At 43.2% G+C, this 26,415-nt stretch overlaps 1 protein-coding gene across 1 annotated transcript in view; it reads right to left on the bottom strand.

The window, feature by feature from the left end:
- Positions 1 to 26,099, bottom strand: part of LOC143208843 (uncharacterized) — a 51,161-nt gene extending 25,062 nt beyond the window's left edge. Inside the window, exons 1-2 of the mRNA XM_076423691.1 lie at positions 12,539 to 26,099; positions 7,411 to 12,410 (exon numbers count right to left, since the gene is read on the bottom strand). The gene's annotated coding sequence lies outside the window, so the exon portion shown is untranslated. The remainder of the gene's footprint in view (positions 1 to 7,410; positions 12,411 to 12,538) is intronic.
- Between the last annotated feature and the right edge of the window lie 316 nt (positions 26,100 to 26,415).

The raw sequence follows: 26,415 nt of genomic DNA, 5'->3' as shown, positions 1-26,415 counted from the left end.
GACGAAAACGACTAGCAGTAATTTAAAACAGTGAAAATAGTAGAAGAATTCATGAAGACTGTTATGTTCTTGTCAACCTATCAAGTAAAATGAAAAATGTTTACAATGATTGGGAGACACAGGAGCCATATAGAAACTTTCTTGTTTGAGTTATCCTATTCAGCTGAAACTAATACACTGATGTCTTTAAATCTTTTTCATACGTCAATGCTTTAAATTGTGCATACCCACTGTCGTTATACAGTCACTGACAATTTACAGTGGACACCCTTAAAAATCGCATAACTTTTTAGAAATTGGACCAAAGGACTTGAATTTTTTTGAGATGTTAGACCGGCTAGTTCGCTAGAGAATAAGTAAACAAAAATTTAATACGATTGCAATTGGTAGGAATTATACAAAATTTTTAAAAATGATGTTTTGTCAACTTTTTTATCTGGGCCAGTAACGATAATTTAAAAAATGCGTTTTATAGATTTCGGTAACTTATATGCATACTGAAAATTTCATCGAAATCGGTCTACATTGCAATGAGCTACATACGTTTAAAGATGATCACGTAAGGGCGAAATGCCCTGGCAAGGCTGAAAATCTGCGACTTTCATCCTTAAGCTCTCATCTTTAAACGTATGTAGCTCATTGCAATCTAGACCGATTTCGATGAAATTTTCAGTATGCATATAAGTTACCGAAATCTATAAAACGCATTTTTTAAATTATCGTTACAGGCCCAGATAAAAAAGTTGACAAAACATCATTTTTAAAAATTTTGTATAATTCCTACCAATTGCAATCGTATTAAATTTTTGTTCACTTATTCTCTAGCGAACTAGCCGGTCTAACATCTTAAAAAAATTCAAGTCCTTTGGTCCAATTTCTAAAAAGTGTTTGCGATTTTTAAGGGTGTCCACTTTAGATTGTCAGTGACTGTAAATGCATAAAATCAGAAGTTTAGGACTGGAGTTTCGGAAAGGTGGTGAGGTCCCTAGCTAAAAATCGCTATAAATCCGAGCGAACCTGACTCCGTGGATAACGAGAGTATCGCGACACGGTGTCGTTGGTTCGAGCGGCGGGGGTGGAGAGAGATTGAACGAGTGTTGTCGTGGGTGTATCGCTCGGTGACGCAAGAATCGCGAAACGTTCGATAATCCGGCGATCATCCGTCCTTGCCTCCTCACCTTATTAGTTGGTCAAGATTGTACGAGGGGTTACGCAACCAGAAGCGATCGGAGCTAACCACCGCGGATAATGGGAGATTTCATATCGAGAAAGAGAGACGGATCCACTTACGCCGGGATCCGTTTAAGCGCGAACCACCTGTCATTGACTGGAATCAAGCGCAAACGACATCTGCCGCAATTTCCGTTCGAGTTCAGCACAGGATAATCTGCTTGGCCTCGTGCAGTCCAAGAACCGCTCGGACCTGCACCCGCGAATTTTATTTTTCAGACTTCGCGGTCGTCGGCTGCGTTTTATACGGCACGGCGCGCTTAGAAGTCAGTCGTAATTCCGTTCACGGCGGTAAACCGTATTAAAGCCTCTACTTTATTGCACTTTGCTTATCGAAAACCGTTCTGTATGCCTAAACGTCCCGAGTCCAGTAACGAGCGGTATAAATAAATTAGGCATATACGAAGTAAACGCGAGAACACTACGGTTTCAATATTTCTAGTTTGTGATCATTGAAATTGTAAAGATTCATCGATAAGGAATTAATTAACAAATTTATTTAGGCAAATTTGGATAGGCACATTCTTGCTATTTTTATAAAATAATGTAAAATAGTCGGTTTTGGTGCTCGGTAAATCTAGCGTTAAAAGTCGACACGAGAGAACGGGGTAAAACAATATTTTAGCGTACCTGCCGCGAGCGTTAACATCAGCCTTCGCGTATTACATAAAAGGTGACACGTTGTACGGTTACCACAACAGCGGAGCCCATTATATTACTGCAAAACTGTCGTCACAAAGTATCCTTTGCATCTAAAAATGATTCACGCCGATTTGTAAAACTCGATTGTCCGCGTTCGCTCACGCGATTCGATCGTTTCGCCAAAAAGGAATAGCTGAACGTGTTCCGAATGCGCATAGACATATAGAGATAGACTGCGCGGCCTGTACGAAGCGCTGAAGCCCACAATGGCGGCAAAAAACAAAAATAAAACATCAATAAATACATCAATTGGAAAGAGAGCGCTATGGACCCCGGCTAATGCTCTCTCTCTCACTCTTTGTACCGCGCGCCGCCATTGTGGGCTTCAACTCGCCCATAAGACGGCGCAGTCTATCTCTATATGTCTATGCGAATGCGTCAACTGAACAAAACCCAAAATTTCCGCAGATCTCGTCCTCGATGCTGTTCCGTACGTCAAAAGTAGATTGCGGATTTGATTAATTTATGACAACAATGGGTGCGTGCAACTTCGAGCAATGCAAAGACTAAAGACATTTGAGAGTATCGGAACATTACTTGCAGTTTTTAAAGAGAGTAATAAATTGCTGAACGTTTGTTTTGCATAAAGATCCGCAGGCAAAAGCCCCTTAGCATCTCGTCGACTCGTTTCACTCGTTTCACTCGGTTCACTTGCGCCGAGCCGCGTCCTGCGCCGAAAAAGAAGCGGGACACAGCACCCGCGGGCACGTTTCGCGTCGAACCGCGATAGAGAAATTACTATTGCTGGCTATCGTTTCGCCGTGAACAGTGGCCCGCGACGCAACGTGGAATCGCGGCGATTATGGTAGCGAGAGCGAGACCGCGCGACTTCCTAATGTCGTTAAGTTAAACGAATTAGGCCAGTTCTTCGATACGCGGACGACAAGCACGTAACCTTAGGCTATATAGTCCGGCAAAACGGAGGATTGCGTTTCGACTGTGTGACGCACGCTCTCCAGCCACCAGACACCGACCATTGCCAGTTTGCGGCCTGCCGAACAGTTAACCACTTTCCTGTGGTACGCTAACGCGTTCCCAGAACGTACAGAAACTCTCCCGTAAGAATCCTAATCGTCTACCCGAAGACTATACACACCGTGTCCCGCCTCGATCTTAAACTTCTGCTCATTGTCAGTGTTTCGTCCGATGGGGAAAAATGAAAACTTCAAAGTGTAAGATCTACATTTATAACTAGACTGCGGATGTTTATGCAACGTTCAATTTTTACAGACAAATTTGACGAAAGTGGCATTCAATTAAATCCTATTTGTAACAGGAACAATCTTTGTAGATCCGAAACAAATAAAAATCTTACTAAATTCTGTCGAATTTTACGTTCTAGCATTTTTTGAAAATATTTATAAGCCGTAAATGCATGAAGATCCGCAGTCTGTTCATAACAAAAGATAGTTTGTAATATTACCTATAATTTCAGCTAGATACAGTTACTCGAATTAATATATATTCAGACGCTCAAAAAATTTAAACTTTTTTGGGAAGCTAGAGCAATTAGTTTACTACAGGATGTGAAATTTTTTTCATAAATAGCAGTTGATCAGAATTGTAGAAAAAATACTGAAAGTTGCAGTTTTCAACCTTTTTATGTGGGCCTATATTGAAAATTTAAAAAGTACGTTTTGTAGGTCTGTGTCAATTATATTCACATCAATTTGCTATTAAAATTGAGTATGAACCATTTATCTTCTTAATTTGATTTTTACGGGGTGCATCTACCACTGTAAGAACAAACAAAAGTTTTGTGTTAGATTTTTATCAACTTGGACTTGATTTAAAAAGTGCGAGTACCTACGCGAGTTTTACTTACTAATCAATTCAAAAATGTGGATATTTTGCTTTATATTCGCAGCGAGTAGATCCGGTAGGTCATGATCAGACTTATAAGCCGATTTCTATCTAGACTGGGGATCTTCGTGCAAAATCATTTATCATTTATTCAAAATTATTCATCACTTATTTCGTCTCTTAATAATCGTAACGAGTTAAAATAATAAATTCGAAGTTTGTAAGTCTCTTGATAACGCCACTATTTTATGTTTTGCCTTCTCCTCCTCCTTCTCGTTTTTGTCAGAAGCGCATAAAACCTGCAGTCCATTAATTACAAATTTTTCTCGCGTGTTATGTCACACCTCTACAATGTCAACAATTGCAGCACACAGTAAAAAGAGTCTCGGTGTACTTAATGAGTAAAAACCAGCTTGTTTTTAATAAGATTCGCTTAAGTACACAAACCACATGGACGGATTGATTATGCAGATAGGATCCGCGCGCTCGTATTATACTACCGTGTTTGCTCGTTGAAAAGATTCGAAACAATACCGCTGTTCTCGGCTTTCTTTTAATGTACACTGTCGCCGCACAAACATCTCTAGAGACCGTAGAGGGATTAGCTAGATAAGCTCCGAAAACATCTATCTCCGAAGCAAACGAGCAATTAAAAAACGACGCCATCTGAAACTCGTAGAACCGATAAGGGAAAAAATCAACGCGCAACGTGATTCGAAAAGTCTCGGTTTCTCGAGTCGGTGCAGTTCGCTCTTGTGTAACGCGATCAATAAATGTGTTTAACCTCTTGCACGACAACATCGAGTCGGACCCGTGATAAAGATTTTGAACAGAATCCAATAAATATCTATGTCAATAATTTCCTTCACACTGAAATCAAATTCTACTGCTGTGAAAAATGTAACTTTTGGTAAATACTTCTCCTGTCAGGAGCTTATTATAAACGAATTTATACATATTCGACGACGAATATATTATATTTATTATAAACGACACTTGACAACCATATATTATAAACGACGAGAAGAACAAGCCTGTTGCTCTATAAAAATTGCAAGATTAATAAATTATGTGCCGACCACTTTTTCGCAATTTTTCGGAGTCCACGATTCTAATGATCTTTGAATAGATGCTTCGAGAACAACCAAATCATGTCGATAGACAAAGTGTTCAGTTTATTTAGAGATTTTCTTATATTTTGTTAAGAGTGTATGGTTAATTTAAGAAACACATTCAGTCATTTCCAATGAAAGAGTCTTTATAATTTCAGCAATTCTAAAATAAACAATCAGGGACCGATCAAAAGACGTACGGCTATTACGTATGGCAGTAAATGTGCAGTAGTCGTACAAAGAATTGTTTAAACAGATTGTACACTTCTGCATATGTACATATAGTCTCTGCAAACAATTTCTTGTCATAAGGGAGTCTACCATATTCAAGTTCGGAGCGACGCGACGTCGAGTTCGACCTACCTCAAAGTTACCTGAACGCTGTTAGGCTAACGATGTTAGGGAACGTGCGTCGCGTATAAATGTTTACGCGAATCGTCGGAAGATTTCAGCGAGCGGACGATCGATCGCGCAATTCCACGGTGCAGCTCTCGTCGACGTTATCGAAGACCGGTTTCGTCAGATTTCACGTTCTGAATGATTACGTTAATCCGCGAGTCGTAAAAACGATACGGAACGAAAACAAACGAGATTTCAGCGTCGAGAAGAGGAATCGATGAGACCGGGAGTGGGGAAAAAAAGATAGAATCGTGTACCGAAACTCCGTCGACGACGCCCCATGGTCGTCGCGGGGCGAACCTGTTGCGTCGACGGACTGCAAATTAAAACGTGACGCGATTCGACGTGTATCATGTAACACACACACGAAGAGAGAGAGAGAGAGAGAGAGAGAGAGAGAGAGAGAGAGAGAGAGAGAGAGAGAGAGAGAGATACCAGCTATCGTTCGCAATGGTTCAAGAACCACTGACAGCTCGAACCGATAACCTGCGTGTTGCCCACGAAACGGAAAATTGCGGGACACGTTGGAAATCGATGCCTGTTCGTTCGCCACGAGTTGCTCGACCGTGCGAGACCCCCAAGAAATTAACGCATTGTTCGCCGATGACGAAGCGACTCGCGTTTCCTGACCAACCTGTTGACCAACTCGTTTCGAACACCGTTGCGAGCCTCGAGTGCGACTCAAGAATTTTTCAAACGAGGAACTGCCATTTTTCATGTATGTGTCTATGTAGTCACGTGTCTTTGATATCGTCAGGAGTATAATCAGTAGACTGCGGATCTTTATGCAAAATAACAAATGTTTTTTCATTGATTGCAAGACACAGCCAAATAATAATTTCATTCTTCTTTTAATTATCTTGTTAAGGTAAAAGTAATGTACTGGTGGCTCTAAATCTTTTTAATACTCCACTGATTTAAATTTCACGTACCCATTTTTGTCATAAATGCAATCATCCGCAGTCTACTAATCAGATAACATACGGGAAGAGGATAAGCAAGTTGTTTCCAATCGTGTAACCTCGATGAAAATTGTCAGGCCAGTTCGCAGTGCACATCAAGAAAAATGAAATTGCATTTTGCTCTGGGCAAACATATTTTTCGCAGTGGGGTAAACATACGATGATTCTATCAGGTTGTCGATCATTTTATATTGTAAACGTTTGTGCCGACGATGCAGGGAGATTTATATTTACACGCGGGTTCTATTAACGACGCATCTACTCTATTTTTACTAGAACGAATCCCTTAATCGATGCAAACTTTCCTCTTCGCCTGGCGTGTATAAAATGGAGCAGAAAAGCAAGATTTTACGTAAAGATTTTTTTTCTTTTTTTTGCATAAACTGCGAGTATTTCGCGTTAAATACAATCTCTTGATCGATGCAATCAATTTTCTCCTCGGTCCCTACAAAATATCGAAACGAGACAAAAGCATATGAAATCGATTCGCCTCGTTACAAGTTGAACCAAAAGCATTGCTCTCGCAGCGATCGAACGGAGCATCGATCCGATATAATCCGCGGAATCCGGCCAATTATCTGGACAGTGCTCCGGAAAATTAACACGATGCGACCGAGCTGGAAAAATTCCACGCTGGTGTTCGACCAATAAGCAATGCGTCGATTGCGATATCGATCCGCGCAGCGCGATAAATGCGGGATACACCGGCGTGCATGATCAGTGTGCAGAAACTGCGGATACTTTCCTGTTCAACGGTTCGCGATCCCTCGCGCAAACATATTAGCCATACAACTGCACAAATTGGTCTCTCGGTGTCTCCCGATGAAACACAGCATCGGAGTATCTCATGGAAATTTCTCCCGACTTGCAAACTTTCCTAGATCCATCATGGTCGGAGAGAGAGAGAGACCAGCATGGAGACAGAAGAGAGAGAGAGAGAAAGAGAGAGAAACCAAGAGCATCAAAGCCTCTGGAAGTCGGCGTTCACGGTCCGCGGAGATGCGCAGGACAAAACCGTCGATTCGCCGACTTTCACACACACACACACACACGCACGCGCAATCACAGTCTCCGGCCAAGGCTCGCGCATGATCGACCGACACATTCGTGAAAACCGATAACGTTCCACGGAACCCCCGAAAATCTCACTTTCGAGGCGACCTCTCGCGCGTTGCCACGTGCTGCACCAGCCCTTTGTTTACCTGGTCAGTCGCTCGACGGATCGAGAGATATATCACGAGACAGTTGCGCGCGATCGATGGCGGTCGTTGGATCGCAATCGATAAGCCGGGTCGAGAAGAGACTCGCGAACGGGTCGAACAAGCGTGCTGCTCGATCGCGAGTCTCGTACCAACTGAGCGCGAACACCACGAGGACAAGCGAGCTCCGCTCGAGCCCAGCTCTTTCGCACTGGATCTCGTCGCGACCACTCGGCCCTCGTTCCCTCCCTACCCTCCTCCTGCTGTTACTCCTCCTTCCTCCTCGCTCCTCACTCCTCCCTCCACCCAGCCGAAGTCGCACGCGCGCTCTTTCTCTCTCTTTCTCTCGTACGCCCTCTCCTCTCTCTCTCTCTCTCTAGTTGACGCGGCCACGTATGAATACGCGTAGGAACGCATCCGAGGCGCAACACCGTTTACCTCGAAACGCTAGAGTTCCTCCCTAAGAGCGCATTCAGCTCTAGAAGCGTTTCGATCCCCACTTATTCGCATCGATCGTAAAGCAACGGAAGCTCTATTCGGCGGACGTGTGAAATCAACGTTCCAGAACGTCCCGCATGTTCGAGATCCACTGCTCCAGAACGTCCCGCGCGCTGCGGGCGCTTGTGTGTTTGGAGTTCTGTATCGTCGCGTTTATAGTATACGCACTGGTCCGCATCAATACCAAGCAACAGGCGTGAAATCGACGTATTTATCTGGTCAGAGTTCTGCAAAATCCTCCCCATTCCGAATAACTACCAAAACAATTATCGATCGAATGGCGATAACTATACTGCGGATTTGATTAAACTTTTGCGGACAAATATGTCATAAACATTGACGGCATCGTGACTATGCTATATATTTTTCTATGATTGAATTTCCTAAAGTTGCAGACAAATGTAATTGCGTACATGATAAATGTAAAAAAAAAAATGTAATTGCGTACATTAGTATACAGGGTGTGTCCGTTAAGTTATGTCACCATTTTTTAGGCATTTCCAGTAGCGCAATTAAAAAATGTTTTAGATAAAAGCTTCTCAGTACTTGGTGAGCTACATGTTCGCATATTCTTAAATCTGGAAAAATGCGTTTTACGTAAAAGAGTAAAGGTCACCGTGACTTTTTTTAAATGGCACCATATGTTTTGGACCTCATAGGATTGTTTCTGACGTCGAGACGAATTTAACAGTGTACAATACTACGACCTTGAAATTACCTTAAACTTGATAATTTTGTGCACACGTAATTTTGAAAAATTATTTCTTACAATATAAATAAAGTTACATCAGATGTTCGAACTGCGATCCACCTTCTATGATACAGAACTCCGCTGCTCTTCGTATTACATTTTTGTATTCTTATTTTTTGTATTTTTTTTTTTTTAGTTTAGAAATCGTTGGATAGAAACGTATGGTCCAATTCGTTGGCCACCGCGTTCTCCAGATCTGTCTCCGTTGAATTTTTATCTTTGGGGATATCTGCAATCTGTTGTACACGATACAGCAATCAATAATGTCCAAGAACTTCGAAATCGCATAACAACTGCATGTAATAGCATAAACCGAGACGCCCTAATTATGGCGACAACGAAAAGTCTAATAGAAAGAGCTCTGTATCGTAGAAGATGGATCGCAGTTCGAACACCTGATGTAACTTGATTTATATTGTAAGAAATCAATTTTCATTAAAATTACGTTTGCAGAAAATTTCCGAGTTTGAGGTCATTTCAAGGTCATAGTGTAATACACTGTTAAATTCGTAAAAAAATGGTGACACAACTTCACGGACACACCCTGTATATCTTCCATTTTCCCAGCACTCAAGACTTTGATACACGATCTCTCTCTACTTCTCTGAGCAATATATTCTTTAATATTTAAAAAAAATCTTCGTCCTCAAATGGGTTAAATTATAATAAAATTGAGTAAGTGCGATTTAAAACAGTAGACAGATTAAAAGAGTGTAAGAGCTACGATGTATCAGTTTCTACTTATTGAAGCCATTAAAGAACGAAACTACTGTTTGGCTCTCGTTCAAGATCCACAGTCTAGGAATTACGAAAGTCTCAAAGAAACATTTACTAAATCATCGGTTGAAACCAATACGGAAACAAACTGAAGTAGAGCCTGCTCGATGCTTCTTTTAATATTCCTCCGTAACGTCGCGTAAGAAGGAGGTCCGCAGACCGGCTCAAGACGACCGATGTTCGTTGTTCGCGCTACTATTGGTCGAAGGGGCGTTTCTCGGTCACCGAAGCTCTACGACTGGCGCGCCGCGGTGGTGGGGGTAGGGAAGGGCGGCGCGAAGGGCGTGGCCATTCGTAGAAGGATCCGATTCTCGACATTTCTTTCCTCGCATCGACTCAAAACGGAGAGTATCTTCGTGTTCGAATCGCTCGATCGTCCGCATGAAATAGCGCGTACGTTCCTCGCGTTTTTCGTTTTCGCGATGAGGTCACTAGGTGCGCTTGCTCGATCGCGGAGAGCTGCTTTGTTCTCGTCCTGCGTGCACTCCGGTCACGTAGAGCACCGTTCGACGTGCATGCGTTTCTACGTGCACCGTGCGCCGCCGCTCGAACAGAATAGAAATGAAACGAGACCGAGAGAACCGCGCCTAGATGCATTCGTTGTGCAACGAGCGCGTTTAACGTGGATATCGGTGTAGAGTGAAAGAGGAGAGGAGAGAGGAGGTACACCGCGAGGAGAAGGTAAGAGAAGGTAATGCTGGCCGGAAAGGCAAAGCGACGGATCCATTAGATTAATTGACTTCGGGAGCCAGCCGAGGCGCGTCGTGCAGCATGCACACAGAACAAGCCTCCCGAGACCGGCCCTAATACGTTTAATGTCAAGGTAAATTCGTTCGACTTGTCCCAGCAGCGCACCGATCCGCTTTTAATAAAAATTCCGCGTTCGGAAATCACTCGCGGACCGGAATGCCCGTCGGGGCAAGACAAAGAGAGAAAGAGAGGCGGCCACAGAAGCCAATTCCTCTGGGCCAGGGTTTCCCAAACTTTTTCTCTGATGGAGCTCTTTAAGGATCTTTGAATTGTGACGGAGTACCTTATGCAATTTCAAGGGTAGTTTATGCAATCATGGCTTCTGAAAATTTTCAAAACATGCTAGGATATAAAATACGACACAATTTAGTACGATTTTCATTTATTAGATGATTGCATAAGTTCGTGCCCGATTTAAAAATAAAATTCAATGGTTAAATCTTAAAGATTTGGTTGAAGCTTTGATTAAAGACTGGTTAAGTTAAAATTAAAAAATGGTTAAATTTTCTACAATTAGGAAAGAATGGTGACTATATGTATAATTGATTAATAAAGTTGTATTCTTTAAAATTTAACCATTGAATTTTATTTTTGAATCGGGCACGAACTTATGCAATCATCTGATATTTTAGATCTATAAAGACAACTACCACGGAAAATAAATAAGATTTTATTTGATTCGAGTTTCTCTTGAAATTCGTCCAGAAAAATTGCAAACTGTATAAACATCCGCAGTCAAGTAATGACACATGATCAATAAATCTTTTTTCGCGAAGCACTCTTGCTACCTTCCCGTGAAGCACAGTTTGGGAAACCCTGCTCTAGGCGAGAGAGAAACCCGAGTCCCCGAGGTTCCTGCTGCTTTTAAATTCCGCTCGGAAGTGCAATTGCCCGATGACTCGGATCGAGAGCTCGAACGGGGAACGCCGTTTTATCGATCCTCCGGGCCAGGCTTCGCGTATACGTGCATACATCCTTGACACGTTCCCTTTGCGCCGCTCGCGAGGCAAGATCAACCCAGTTAATGCTCGGGTTACGGTCTCTCGTGGCGAGATGATCGCAAAACGGGAGCCAAGGCGTTAAGACCTTTTGCCTTAAGGTACGTGTCCATCTGAGAGTTTCTGTCGATAGTTGCTCTCGAGAGTACTCTCGATTTTGCGTGTCGATTTGAGAGCACCCCAGATATTTTTTGCTCTCGGAGATTGACGTGAGAGTCAACTCTCGGAAAGTCCTCTCGGGTATGTGGCCATTTGAATTTCACGTGTGTAGCTCTCTCAGATGAATCGCGGTAGTTATAAGTAGACTGCGGATGTCTATGCAATTTGCAATTTTTGTAGACGAATTTTAAGAAACTGGAATCAAATATACTGTTATTGTTAGTGTAGCCTCTTTAGATTTAAAATCGTACTAAATTCTGTTGAATTTTATATTTTAGCATTTTCTCCAAAAATTTTCAAGACCTATAAATGCCTAACGATCCGCAGTCTGGTTATAAGAATCATCGCGAACAGAATGGATGCGTCAAAGTTTGCTGCAATTGTCGCAATGTACTTAACACTTTACCTACCGGGAGCCTATTAATAGGATTTTCAATAATTGTGCTGTACCAAAAGAAAGCATAGTAATTTTCTTTTACATTGCAATCTTAAATGAAACCATTACATAGATGACGTTATTGGGGGTGACTTGTTAGTTCACAATGAAAATTGCTGTTGCTATTGAAGGTTCCATTAAAAAGTGTTTAGCCATATACCATCGATTTTTCAAAATTGTGCAGTAATCACCGGTCGGTAATGTGTTAATAAGAAAAACGAAGTGTTCCAAAGAGAGGAAATGCTGGACTAAACCACGGATAATGCGACGCAATAAAATGAATGCATTTTCTACAGTTATACAAGATTTACATATAGAATAAGTTTGATTGGACCATTCTGATTGGCAAGAAAGTAATTTCGGTATTTTAAGGTGAAATAGAGAGCCCAATTTTTTTATCCAAGCAATGAATTTTAATGAATAAGATATTCTCCGTTTTGTTCGATGATCTTCTGCCAAAAAGAATAAATAAGAAAATATTTTATCGATTGAAGTTCATTGATTGAATAAACAAATTCGGTTTTATTTCACCTTAAAATACCGAAATTACTTTCTTGCTAACCCAATAATTGCATACCGTTCTCCGCGCTAGCACTCTCAATACCGCGTACACTAGGGTGGACCATAGCTATACCTGGTGAAATTTTTTCACGCCCCCCTCCCCCAAAATTGTGCAATTGGGTAAGAAAATAATTCCTGCAAAAGATGAAGTTAATCGGATTAGGGGAAGATGTGTCAAATTAGGTTGGACCTTAGCTATACCTGGTGAAATTTTATTTCGCGCGATTTTTTTCACGCAAACAAGTAGAACGTTTAGTCATATATGATCAAAAGTCTTTCCTTCAAATATTCCCATTCCTATAAAATTTCATGTTTTTCGCAACTTCAACGTCAATGTGGCACGTCTTGCCCATATCTGATCAACTTCATCTTTTGCCAGAATTATTTTTTTACCCACTGGCGCAATTTTAGGGTGGGAGGGGCGTGAAAAAATCTCACAAAAAAACTTTCGCCAGGTGTAGCTAAGGTCCATCCTAATGTGGCACGTCTTCCCGACGTCCGATTGATCTAAAACTTATATATATCATATTTCCATGAAATGGAACAATATTGGGGGGGGGCCAGAAATTTCATGGTCGAAAAATAAGTTCTTCCCTAGTCTACACCGACGAATTTGACTCTCGAGAGTAACTCGCGACAGTTTTACTCTCAGATGGGCACGTACCTTTACTCGCTCGAAGAACGAAGAACGCCTCGATCGATCGACGCGAGAACGTGCTTGCTTTTGCTTGCTTGCTCTCGCTATGGTGGTGTTACGTTGCCGTTGCCAGCCGCTTTTCCGCTCCAGTTCGAGGAGCGGGTAACGACGCTCGCGACGCGTCTCGCCGATCGGAAAACATTGTTGCGCGGTTATTATGTGGGTCAAAACGGAAACGCGTCGCGGGAGACGGGGAGCCGACCGATCGAGAGAAAGATTATAAATAATGAGAGCGCCGAGCGAAAGAATTGGAGCACAATACGCTAGAAGATTTCTTCGACTTCGGTTTACCGGTGTTCGCAAAGTTTCCAGCATCTAGCTCTTTGATCACCGATGTCGTCGCCAAGAGAAACGTTATTGTTCTCAAGCAGTAGAGAAACGTACAGTTTCGATTGTACGTGAAAATCAGGGGAACAGGATTATTCGGATAAGAGAACGATTACTTAGTTTTTCTCTGCTGAAGTAAATCCTTGGTGAATCGTGCAATTGTGTTGCATAGGGACTGGTTTGGAGAATTCAAAGAAAATACATCTTTCTTGATCCAATTGTATTTGCAGTGGCGGATGGAGGAAAATATAAATATAATTGAGTGCTTGGTGTTCTTGGGGTTCTGAGACAGGGTACAACCACCATTATTTGTTGTCAAAATGATGGGAAAGTTGTAATATTTATTAGACTGTTTTATTAAACTACGGATGTTTATGCAAAACAGGAATTTTTGGTAGCAATTGCAAGGAACAGTAACCATATAGACCTTCCTTTTCTTTTTGATCAAAATTTTTTTAAATAATAGTGTGGCAATTTTCACCGGTATTTTCAGAGTCGCCATTCGAATGCTAAGACTTAAATTTTCTTAATGTTTTCACCGTTTTAAATTGCTCCAACTCGTTTCTGCCATAACCGCATAAAATCCACAGTCTAATTATTATTCATCTTGCTCCTTAGAAAGTGTAAAAATGCAAATTTGCAAGCAGTTGTATATCCATGATGCATACACCAGGAAAAAATAGCGAAGGAGCACACGAAGAAGAAAGAATGAGTAACAGAATTATCAAACGTGATAAGAATTAGTCCAAAGTACGATATAAAAGATATAAATGCACCTCAACGAATCGACGAATCTACCTCAGAATAAAAATGTCGGATAGACTATTTCGTAGACAAGCAAGAGACGTTGTTCTTTTATCTAGCACCGTTAGCAATCGAGGCTCGTTATGACTGGTCAGGTTTCTCCGGCACTGAACTATTCCTTATAGCTCGAAAGGCCCGAGCGTTTCAGTGAATGTACATACATACAGTCGATTAGCTCAACTTTTTCCGCGAAGCTCGTGAACCAGGTAAAGGTGACGCGTTCTCAGTGACCAGGCGCGCGTCATCGCTACCGTTATTACCGTCATTCAACGAATCACGAGTCCCCCGTCAAAACGATGCCTAATGAAGGTTCTAGTTTTACAGGTTGCTTCTGCACAAATTTTTGGAAATTTTTTTCTGAAAAACTACTGGACCTTTTGCATGATTAATTTGAACACATATTTATTGTTATTCAAAGTGCACGTGCGGTTTTTGTCGAGGGAAAATAATAAAAATTACAGGAGTTTATAATTACAAGCGCGCGTCATCGCTACCGTTATTACATACCGTCATTCAACGAATCACGAGTCCCTCGTCAAAACGATGCCTAATAAGAACGCACTCGTTCAAACAGATTATTCTTCTAGCAATATCGCGGTTCTTCTATTAAGAAGGTTCTAGTGTCGCAGGTTGCTTCTGCAGAAATTTTTGGAAATTTTTTTCTGAAAAACTACTGAATCTTTTGCATTATCGTCGAGGGAAAATAATCAAGATTACATGAGTTTTATACAAAAATGCCCACGTCACACTATAGCCTTCGATAAAAAGGTTGTCGATGCAATTCAGAAGAAAGAAGGTAACCGATAACTGATATCCTTCTGAGAAACGCTATTTCTTTTGGTTTCATGGATCGGATCGGATCGGTTTGGGAACATCGTTTTCCGCGAACGCGAGAGCCAAATGTTCCGTGTAGAACCGAGTCATAACATCCTCGCTATTTCTTGGGGATTAACATTTTCACGCGTCGGTCCTCGCGCGTTGCCGATATTATTATTACTTCACACAGAAGCGCCGCGAGTCTTTACCCTTCGATTTATCGATCCTCCAAACCCGTGTAATCAATGCGAAGTGGGCGAACACCGCGGCCTTGGCATTGCGTTAAGAATAGCGGCCGCCTCGAAACGGTGCACCTCGTTGATCTCGCTTTCGGAAATTAGTTTTCCACCCTTTCACCCACGGGAAATAGAAATCTCTGGCTACAGGTTTTACGACTTGGGTCCATTTCGATTGCTTGCCAATCCTTTCAATCGTACCACGGAGCGTTAGATATCAATCTTCTTGTTTAGAATTGATCGGCTGTCAATCAAACTTTATAGAACTAGATACTCGAACGATGTTTTCTTCTCGTTGACAAGAGTTACAGATTGCAATTGCGTTGCAGAGATTTGCATTAATTGCAAGAATTTAATTGGGAGTCGTGAACGATAATAAAAGTTATTAAATCTGTCGGACGTAAGTCAAGACTTTGTCAATAAACGAAGAGAAATATTGAAATACCAATACAAGCATTGTCTTTTTTTTCAAAGTATTCTACAATGTCCAACATTGTTTAGTATGTGTTTGTCTTTGCAGAATCTGAATCATAGATGGTAATTATCTTTTTTCACGGAACGATTACATAAAAGTAAGATATTATACCAGTCGTAGCCTGTAAGAGATTAACTGCCTCGAGAACGAGGAAAAACTTTGGCAGCACGTGAATTGTGGAATCTACGCAAACAGAAGTAATCGAAACCTATAGTTTAGCAATTAGAGCTGTCGGAGAGCCCGATTGCCCCCGGGGTCTTCAGAAAAAAAATATGTCAGAGGAAAGGAAGGAGATCAGTGGTAGAAGATTGGAAATAAAAGATTAACAACGTAGAATGAACAACAGAAGCTTAGCTAAAGAAGATTAGCAGTAGAAGGCGATATATGTATGTTGATGTGTTGCGTAAGACGTGCTCTGCGGTGGGCGTGGCGTTTTGGCCCTTGATTTTGGCGGAGCCAAACTCGATTAAAAATCGCGAAGTCAACGAAGAACTTGCAGTATCTGATCTATCAAGAAGATTAGCGATTGAAGAAGATTTATAGCGCTGAAAAGTGGACGTGGCGTTTCGGCCCTTGATTTTGGCGGAGCCAAACTCGATTAAAAATCGCGAAGTCAATGAAGAACTTGCAGTATCTGATCTATCAAGAAGATTAGCGATTGAAGAAGATTTATAGCGCTGAAAAGTGGACGTGGCGTTTTGGCGCTTGATTTTGGCGAAGCCAAACTCGATTAAAAATCGCGAAGTCAACGAAGAACTTGCAGTATCTGAACTATCAAGAAGATTAGCGACTGAAGAGGATTTATCGTAGTGAAAAGTGGGCGTGGCGTTTTGGCCCTCGATTTTGGCGGAGCCAAACTCGATTAAAAATCGCGAAATCAACGAAGAACTTGCAGTATCTGATCTATCAAGAAGATTAGCGACTGAAGAGGATTTATCGTAGTGCAAAGTGGGCGTGGCGTTTTGGCCCTCGATTTTGGCGGAGCCAAACTCGATTAAAAATCGCGAAGTCAACGAAGAACTAGCAGTATCTGATCTATCAAGAAGATTAGCGACTGAAGAGGATTTATCGTAGTGAAAAGTGGGCGTGGCGTTTTGGCCCTCGATTTTGGCGGAGCCAAACTCGATTAAAAGTCGCGAAGTCAACGAAGAACTTGCAGTATGCGATCTATCAAGAAGAGATTAGCGATTGAAGAGGATTTATCGCGCTGAAAAGTGGGCGTGGCTCTTGGCCCTCGCAGCCAAAAATCGTGAAACCAATAAAAAAAAACTTGCAAAAATAGAAAATGTGCAACAGAAGATTATCTCGGTAGAAAATGATATATCTTGCTGGCTCTGCGCAAGATGCTCGAAAGTGGGCGTGACGTCATAGACCTCGCAGCCAAAACTCGCGAGATCCCTGAAAAACTTCTACTATCTGATCGAACATGATATCCAAGCGTTTCGATCCGATACCGTGAGATCGCTATTGCGGTGATCTCACCGTGACGACGGTGATTCCGAGAAGGAGAACCGGCTGAGCGTAGTCGAGCTCCGTTACGTAATTGCACCGGGGAACGATACGCCGCGAGATGAAAAAGAGCCCGAGTTTTCCAAGGCGCGATTTCTCTTCCGAGCGAGCCGGGTGCCGATTCCTGGGCCTGAGCTTTCATGATAATTAGCAGCGCGTTTAGGTTCGAGGCTTTTACGGGGCTCGGGCGCGGGCTCGAGGAATTCTCCGCGGATCGAAGGCGGCTCTCCTTGAGATGCGATTAATTCGCAAAAAAATTCCGCACCTCTGCCGCGGGTCGAGTGGGTCTTTCGGAGCGGAGCGGAAGCCTCCAAGCTTCGAGAGTGTGCCGCGAAGCAGTTTTCGATGGATCAGCTCGACGCTGATCCGCAGTTCGGGAGAAAGCGGCGCCCCAACGATGTTGGTCTTAAACGGGACCACGATAAAACATGGTGGAGAACGACCGTTTAACGATCAACATCTTCGACAAGGAAATGCTCCTGAAGTCACGAAAGAATGACATTTCCTCCGTAACATCGCGCGAGTCAGGAGCAACGGGGATAGCTCGGGGCGTCCTGGTTGGCTGACTCGAAGCGGTGGGGATAGAAACACAACGCTTAAGGCAGAGACAAGTGCGACAGTACGGAGGGGAAACTGTTATGGTGGGCTTCAATTTAGGAAGCGCTTCTTCTTTCGGAAAATCGTGACGTTGATTGGGAAAATCATGAAAGTGAACTGCGAAATTTCAGCGAGGACTAACGACGTTCTGCATGCGTCCGTTTTGACGGGGTGAACGTGTTCACGGATGCACGAGCGGGTCTCGGCGCACAACCCGGTTTGCGGTTACCATCTGCTTTCTTACCGCAAATTGCTCTCGAGCCGTGAAAGAACTCGAACCGTGTCGGGTGAAGCCCGGTACGCGTGGTTGATCGATTGTCGAGCACTTTTTCGTCGGCGATTGCGTCGGCGCGATCTTATTCGACGTGTTTTTAGCCGGTCGTATCATCTTTATTGTGTGAACGGAACAAGAGGCGCGCATGGCAGTGCAAGGTTAGCGTCATAACCGAGCAAATTGGGCTCTATAGCTCCATATCGGAGTCTGACGCTTGTTCCCGGTATCGAGTGCGATTTCACGCATCGTTCAACGTGCCGCGAACAGTCGTCAGAAAGTATTCAACATACAAATGTATTTGTTTCACTCGCAATTCGACAATTTCTTCGAAGAAAATCGGTTGTTGTTTCGACCGGTTATCGTGGCGTATACGAGTTCATCTTTGACGCGTTCATTGCCAAATATGAACCCGGAAAAGTCCTACAAAATAATGTAATTAACGGAATCGTAACCGGAAAGTGAAAATTTATCACGAGCTAACAATTGTTGGAAAATATTCGGTGGGCATATTGATTTGTTTCATTCACAATTCAATGCTTCGTTCGTATAACAATCAGTCGCTATTTCTGTACGTAAAAGGTCAACGAATTTATAGAGGCAGCTATGAAATTATGAGAAGCACAATTTAAACACAGTTCATACTTAGTTTTCTTCAATCTTTATGTCTTGCAAGAACACAACGAATTCGCTGATTTCGAACAGGTTCGCAAAGTTCAGGGTGGCCCTTCGACGGTCCAGTTAAGGGGTTAAATAAAGAAGAGCGTCTTGACTATTCTAGCCGTAACGTGTTCGTTCTCCCGGAGGTCTTTTTTATGGTTACATGGATATCGAGAGGCCATTAGCGGGGCGGTGGCCGGGAATGGCGCAAGGTAAAGAATAAGGCAAGAATAATGTAAAAATAACCATAGGCTGGACCTCGCGTGGAAAGAGAACGAGAGACGAACGTTCTCTCCCACCTACCTGTGCCGGGGAAATCGTGCGAGATTTTCTTGTTTCGCGCGATGAAAGTCTTGGCTCGAGTCGCTTACGAGCCGAGGGAAAACAGGTGTCGATTTCTCTGTTCCACAGTTTTCGATTCTGCATAGTTGCCACGCTCTTGCTTGCGAGAAGAACCAGACTCGAGACTTCGTTGTTAACCTTTTACCTTAAGGAGGTAGGCCCATGTTTCCAGGATTCCAAGATGATAATAAAAAAAGATGGAGATTTTCAATAGTCAAAAGCGCTAGATAAAAGATCAATCTAGGCCGCAATCGTCCTCAAAAGTCCTATTTTTACGTTTGCGGGGCGTAATTAGCATTATTCGGCAGCATGTAGCTGTCGCAGCTTCATGATATGCTTTATGAATAATGCAAATTACGCCTTGTAAACGTAAAAATTACGTACTTTTTACTAGATTGATCTTTTATCTAGCGCTTTTGATTACTGAAACCCCCCATCGTTGAGTCTACCATCTTGAACTTAAAAACTTTTTTCTGAGATTTTCGAAGAATTATTTTGCTACGATGCAATCAATGGTCGGAAAAATTCGAGCACGCCCGAATGCCAGAGCCGGCTGCGCGAAACTTTGCGGATTCTTTCGCATAAGCGCGTGGTCGTTCCACGAGGTCAACCACGCCGCGCCGGTTTCCTCGTGTAGGTGTGAGTCGGCCTGAGAACAATTGCCAGGAATCAAGTGGAAGTCTCGTGCAAGAAGCTGCGAGGGTCCGGGGACAATTGATTTTCTACGGTCGTCGGCACTGCCATTTATGGCAGCCACCGCTCCACTCTCCCTCCCCCAATCTTCCTGCTACCTGTACGAGCAGTCGGATACAAGGAGATTCGGGCCCGAAGTACGCCCGTTTTCGTTGTCGCTACGGCCGTTCGATCGTAACTATTCTGAGAATCCGATACACGGACTCGGAGCAATTCAATTCCGCGCCACGATGCGACGCGATGGCATGCGATTCGGCGCGATCGGATGCGATTCCGCACCGCAACCGATAAATTGCAACGTCCTCGGCTTCGTGAACGCCTCTCCCGTTCCTGGGATTCGAACGAAAAGACTGCGATATCGCCATCTAGCGTTGCCTTGGTTCAACGTCGCGAAACCACCAGACCGCTCGATCGGTACCAGGATTTTCACACGCGGTTCTGCTTGCCGATTAGCGTGGTGATTTTTATTCGAATTTCGATTTTTGCGGTCTTGCTCCCCGAAATTACCCGGTGAGAGAATGATGCGTGCCAAATTTGTTGTTTTAATTTTAAAGTTAGACGTCTCTACTTTCGTAATCCATCATCCATTTTATTCCAAGACTTATATCATGATTAAACTGCGGATTTTATACATTTATGACAAAAATGGGTGTGTATAATTTGAAGCAGTGGACGTGTTAAAAATATTTAAGCACATCAATGTATTCGTTTCAGTTTAGTAGGATAATTAAAAGAAGAATGGCCTACAATCAATGCGAACATATTTTAATTTGCATAAAGATCCGCAGTCTAATAGTGCATTGTGAAAATCTCGAAAAATTTGTTTCGCAAATGAAACTCGCATATATTTAAAGACCGAAGCTTCCTCTTTGCAGCTACATTTTAAAAATTAATGTACGATTTTTTGATAGTCGTTTTATCGACCTTCGAACGAGAGCTGCGCCATCTTTAAACGACCGAACTTGATCCCCGTAAACTTTATATGAAACGATAAAAAAAAAATTAAACCAGGATTTTTAAACAGTCATCGGAAAGAAGAGGTTCTAAGCATAAAACATGTACCAGTTTCATTTACGAGAAAAATTGTTGAAAATTTTTGGACGTTTTAATTTACAGCATTTTTTCCAGGCCCATCAATGGTGTGTCTCTCGAGTAATCCGAGATCTACGGAAGGTAGAACGATTGTTCTCGGGGTGGGCCGAATCTCGAGTCAGGTGAGGCAGCGGCGTGACCGTGGCTCGTCGTTAAATGGACGAGCGACGAACGACAAATGCGTCAGGGTCCGGCGAATTGGCGGAATGCCGTGGACTAAATTCACGCTCAACGAATAATTTTCTGTGTGTATAACACTCCGAAGAAAATGGAATGGCTAAACTTAGGTGTCAGCTAATACGAGCGAACAACGGCCAGCCGATAATCCATTGATATCGATCCAACCCCCTTCGGACCGTGTCGCGACACGTGACAATCGAATGATTGAGCCTGCAGTTCTCCTCTCTTCCGGATAATACAATTTCTCCATTTTCCTCGGATGCTCAATGTGCCGAGCAGTTAACGTCGCTCTCGTTCTTCGATTTCAAATTGAACTTTCCAAGCGCGACAACTCTGTTAATGGCCGACCGTTCTTCTAATTGGACTGCGGATCTCGTTGGGAAATAAAAGTTGTCTGTGTCAATTTCAAGGAGTAGAATCCAAACGAAAATGGAATGAGAAAATTAAGAAATTGTTGGAAAAAATCTGTAGAATACAATGGTTCTTATTTTCCGATTAAAAATATTCATTACTAAAAGAGCTGTGTTCCTTTAAACTTGATACTAGAAACCGGACATTACTTTCGCTGCTAATGTAATTTTCATTCTTGAACTTGCTAGAAAATTGTTTGGAATGTTTCGAGCGCGTGTGTCATCGGTGGTGCACGTGCCAGGGAACGTGTTAACTCGTTTAGCGTTCATTCTCGACGAATCGACAAATGAGAATCGAAAACAGTGTGGGATGATAGAGGATTGCTTCGATCCTTAATCCGAACACGTTCCTTGGTGTGATCGTGACGATCCAATTATAATGGTCTATTCGAGGGTTGAGTAGAGAAACTACCCCAATAAAGAATCAATGTTTCTCTTCGTTCCTTAATAAACTGTAACACCTACGCCCTAAAATCCAAATGTTCAGAATCAAAGAGTTGGCGCTTCGATCGTCGATTAAGGTTCGCGTAAACGTATCAAAACTAATAATTGGTGGTAAGTAATTACTAGACTGCGGATTTTATGCATTCATGACAAAAATGGGTAGTTGCAATTTAAAACAGTGAACAAATGATAAACATTTAAAAACATCAATGTGTTAGTTGCAGCTGAAGAACATTATTGTGAAAAATGAAAGCAATTATTACTTGGCTCTTGTTTGTTGCAGTTGATGCAAACAATTTTTATTTTGCATAAAGTTCCGCAGTCTAGTAATTACCGATGACGAACGACTCGCGATCGTCCCGTTACGCTATCGAAAAGAGAGAACTGTTCCAGCATCTCCCGCAGAAAAGGGTTGTAAAACGCGAGTCAACATGGTCAAGGGTTTAATAATTTGCAGGGAGAAGGGCCGCGTTATCGCTTTAGTAATTGCAGGGTGAAGAACCTGGAACGGGTCGTGTTGACCTGTCGAGTGGCATGTAGCAGCGTTGAGCAACTTGTACGCGAGAAGAACCGCGAGTCCTAGAAAACAAGGTAGGTAGAGGTAAGCCGTTGGTCGGTGCTGAGAGGGTGCTACCGGTGGCCACGAAGTGGCTGCTTCGTCGTCGACTAGAATTAAGCTTAACGAACAATTGCGGACTGTAACGATCGAGGAGAAGGAGAGAAGGGAAGACGGTGAGGTCGAGGAGAAGTCGCGAGAAAGAGAAAGAGACACGAGGGGGAAAGAGAGAAGAGAACCTGCCTCCCCGCTAGTCAAGTACGAATGCATCGTTCGCAAACGACTCGCGGCGGCCATGCGCGGCTTGTTGCTTAATTCGTCGCGATTAGAAGCTCCCGTTTCGTCACGAGAACGAACCGGTAACGCGAGTCGCGCGCCGAGTCATCGAGAGTCATCGCGGACAACACGCCCGTTTCTTTCCTGGAACGAGGCGGAATCGCGAGCCACCGCAGCTCGTTTCCTCGACACGACGCTAATTAACAGGGTCGATAGCGACCTCTCTGGTAACGTTAGCCGTTTGGGTCAGGGTCAACGTCAACATCCGCGGATCAACTAGACGGAGCAACTGCTGCGACTCGTTTTGGACGTAGCGAACGCGTTGCCATCGCGCTTCCTAGTACGGCGATACGGGCTCCTTGCCCTCCGGAGCAACGCTTTCGAATCCGAAGAAGAAACTGCCAAATTTACGGGTTCGATATCGCAGGTACAGGATTGCAGACCCCCGGTGGGCGTGGCTGCGCGCTATTCAGCTCCTGGGGACAGTTTTTGCCCTGAACTCCACATCCCCTGACCATCTTACTCCAAAAATCGCAATGTCTCCCTACTCTGAATTGTTCTCCTTATACATACTAAAAGAATCATTGGATGTCTAGTTTGCACCCTGAAGGCTTCGTTGCTCTTCAGGCTGGCAGAACAATGCCTACATCGAACTGTTTACTTCCTAAAAATCTGATTCAGAAGATTGTGTCCAACACGAGGGCGTGGCTTCTTCGTTCCCGATTTCGACACAGCAAAACCAGCATCAACATTGACAATCTCCGATCGTGTTTAAGGTACGTGTTAAGGAGTTTAAGCGTTCACCTGACCGATCGGCTTCCGCTCGCGTCGTCGAAGCGGATACGTGGATTTCCTAACCGGTAACGCGATGGCGACCAGCCGATGTCACCGACCGTACTACCGAAACCGTATTCGGCCGGTGTGCGCCCTATCCAAGGTCTACCGGTGGGATCAAATTGACCATCGACTTTGCGTCGATAGGGTTCGAGCGAATCTAAAAAATTCCATGAAATCAAAGCAACGTGTCGAATGAACTTGAAACGTTAAAATTGATGAGTAGACTGCGGATTTCTGCGCATAGTAAAAATTGTCTAATCATTTCAACGAGTCGAAGATAACATAACATCATTCGATTCTTCCGACGTCGTCCCACGAGTTTGCATTCTACCAATCCATTTCTATGGTAAACTCGTCAAATCCGCAGTCTAGTTATGATCTCCTCGAAGACCAGGTGAGCACAGGTGAACGCGAAAGCTCGCGGGCCTGGTCAGGCCGGGAGAAAATTCGAAAGCAGGGAAGACCAGACGGTCGTGGAAACCAGTTCGACCGACGAGTGGTCTTCGTCGTGAAACATCTCCGATTGATGAAACAGCGTCTACGCTGCCGCTGGCGAAAAAGAGAGGCTGCCAATCGCCGTGTGTATCTCGTCTCGACTGTGTGTTTTCTTGACTGGTGGTGGCGTTAGTACAGTGCAACACCCCGACCCGTTAACCAAAGACGTCACGAAGCACCACGAAATGACGCGACCGCGCCGCAACGGAACAACACTACCAAATGTATATTTATGCGCGATCACGACTAACGATTACAATCACGAGTCACGATCTGCTCGGCCCAGAGTTTGCGATAACCGAACGATCCAACACCACGAGTTTTGCTTCTCATCTATTTTTCTGCTTCTTGTCACGGAGCAATGTCCGTTTCTTTTATTGGTAAATCTGCAGTTACCTTCCGATTTCGACAATTTTTGGATATGTTGTATAAATAGATATTTTGAATAACTTTTTAACTTTTGACCCCGCTTGGTTTCCGAGATATTCGCGGAAAACTGTCGACACAACTATTTGTGGCACCGTATTGGTTCGGGTTGGGTTTAGTAACCCAATCTTACAGTCACGCTTACGCGGTTGTGCACGGGACCTTTAAGCTCGCCCGATCACCGTGTCTAAACAGAAGATAAGCGACATTTTCCGCGATATTCTCGGAAACTAACCGAGCTACTATCCTGCAAAGAAATGTTGAGATTTCCATCGAAAAATCATCATAATCGAAGGGTAGGTAGCTGTTCTGCAAGCTCGCCCCCTTTTATTTCTCTTCGTTTATCGCGATCATGGTGGTCACCGCAAAATCCGTGCACCGATCGCTGAACCGCGTACCCTCAACGCGTTTCGCGTGACAAAGCACATTATCGATCGACGAAACGGTGACAAGGCTCCCGATGGGACGCGATTCGATTTTTAACCGCATACGATCGACTCCGTTTCGAGAAAGACCGGATGTGGGCGGACACGCGAACGCGACATCTTCGGGCGCCAGGCCCGCTCGATCGATTACAACCGTCGCTAATGAAATTCTAGGTGCACCAGCGGCAGTTTTGGCAAGCCTTAACACTAGATTCGCCGGCACTGATTGTGCCTACAGTTGGCCAGTAAATTCAGAGTACGCCTCTGTGGAAATGCTGTTTCGTAACGTATCGAACAAGTACACGACACGTAGGACCCTCGAGGCTCGAACGATTACAAAGTCACCTCTGAGGCGCCACTAAAAATTCTTATATTATTATTCAAAATATTTCTCACATTATACAGGGTGTCCCGAATTTAAATGGAAAACTTCAGGAGCGTGTAGAGGACCGAAAAACTAAGACAAAAAATGTTTTAGAGATTTGCTCGTTTTCGCTATAAATTTTTGCTAAAAAATTTGCTATAATCACGTCAAAGCTTTCTTGAAACCTGATAAAAAATGTTCTCTACTGGTACATAATCAGTATCTACAGGTACAGAATGAAAAAATATTCTATTCAATTTACAAATACTATCAGATGATTGCATAAGTTCGTGCCCGATATGAAAATAAAATTCAATGGTTAAATTTTAAAGATTTGGATAAAAATGGGTCAAATTAAAATTAAAAAATGGTTAAATTTTCTACAATTAAAGAAGAATGGTGACTATGTGTATAATCGATTAATAAAATTGTATTCACGGGCATGAACTTATGCAATCATCTAATATAATAATATGTACATTGAAATTCTTCCAAATATTTTCCTGGTTAAATTACACCCCGTTTTTCTCGAAAATCCTGAATAAAAGTTGGCGAGATTAAAGAAACGAAAAATGGAATCAACCGGAGAGTTCTGTGATGCTTCGGGAAACATTGAGATGGAAAAGGGTTTATCGAGGGTGTCGGGGAATCTAGTGTCAAGCGAGTCGAAAGGCAACAGTTTGCGTTTCAAGGAAATGGTTCTAAGTTTCACCGAGTCGAAGACGTAGTGAATTAGTCGCGCGAGGAACTTCGTCACCGTTTCGGCCCCGAATTTGCAAACAACGAATAAAACGGACATTACTGTAAGCGGACTTTCGCCAAACGGTGGAACTTACTTTGGAGTTTGTGACGTGGTCGGCCGGCACTGATTCTGGAACGGTTTGCAGAGTGCTCCGCATACTAGCGGACATTGTAGGCCAGCCAGTTTCACTGCCTCAAACCCTCCGACGCTTCAACGGTGCGACCTCTTCCCCTACGCCTGCAACAGAACAACGTGTGCACACGTGAACGATCGGCAGACAATTATCAACGAAGATCATGTCCAGCTGGAAAACCGCGTCCGTTCCCAAAAGTTCCGTGAAGTTTCTTTTTAAAAAACTCCGGGACAAACTTATAAATACGTGCACGCCTATGCGTAACATAACG

This window comes from Lasioglossum baleicum, chromosome 5 (genome assembly GCF_051020765.1).
Source record: "Lasioglossum baleicum chromosome 5, iyLasBale1, whole genome shotgun sequence".
NCBI classification, from domain to species: domain Eukaryota; kingdom Metazoa; phylum Arthropoda; class Insecta; order Hymenoptera; family Halictidae; genus Lasioglossum; species Lasioglossum baleicum.
This window is presented reverse-complemented; position numbering and strand designations above follow the sequence as displayed.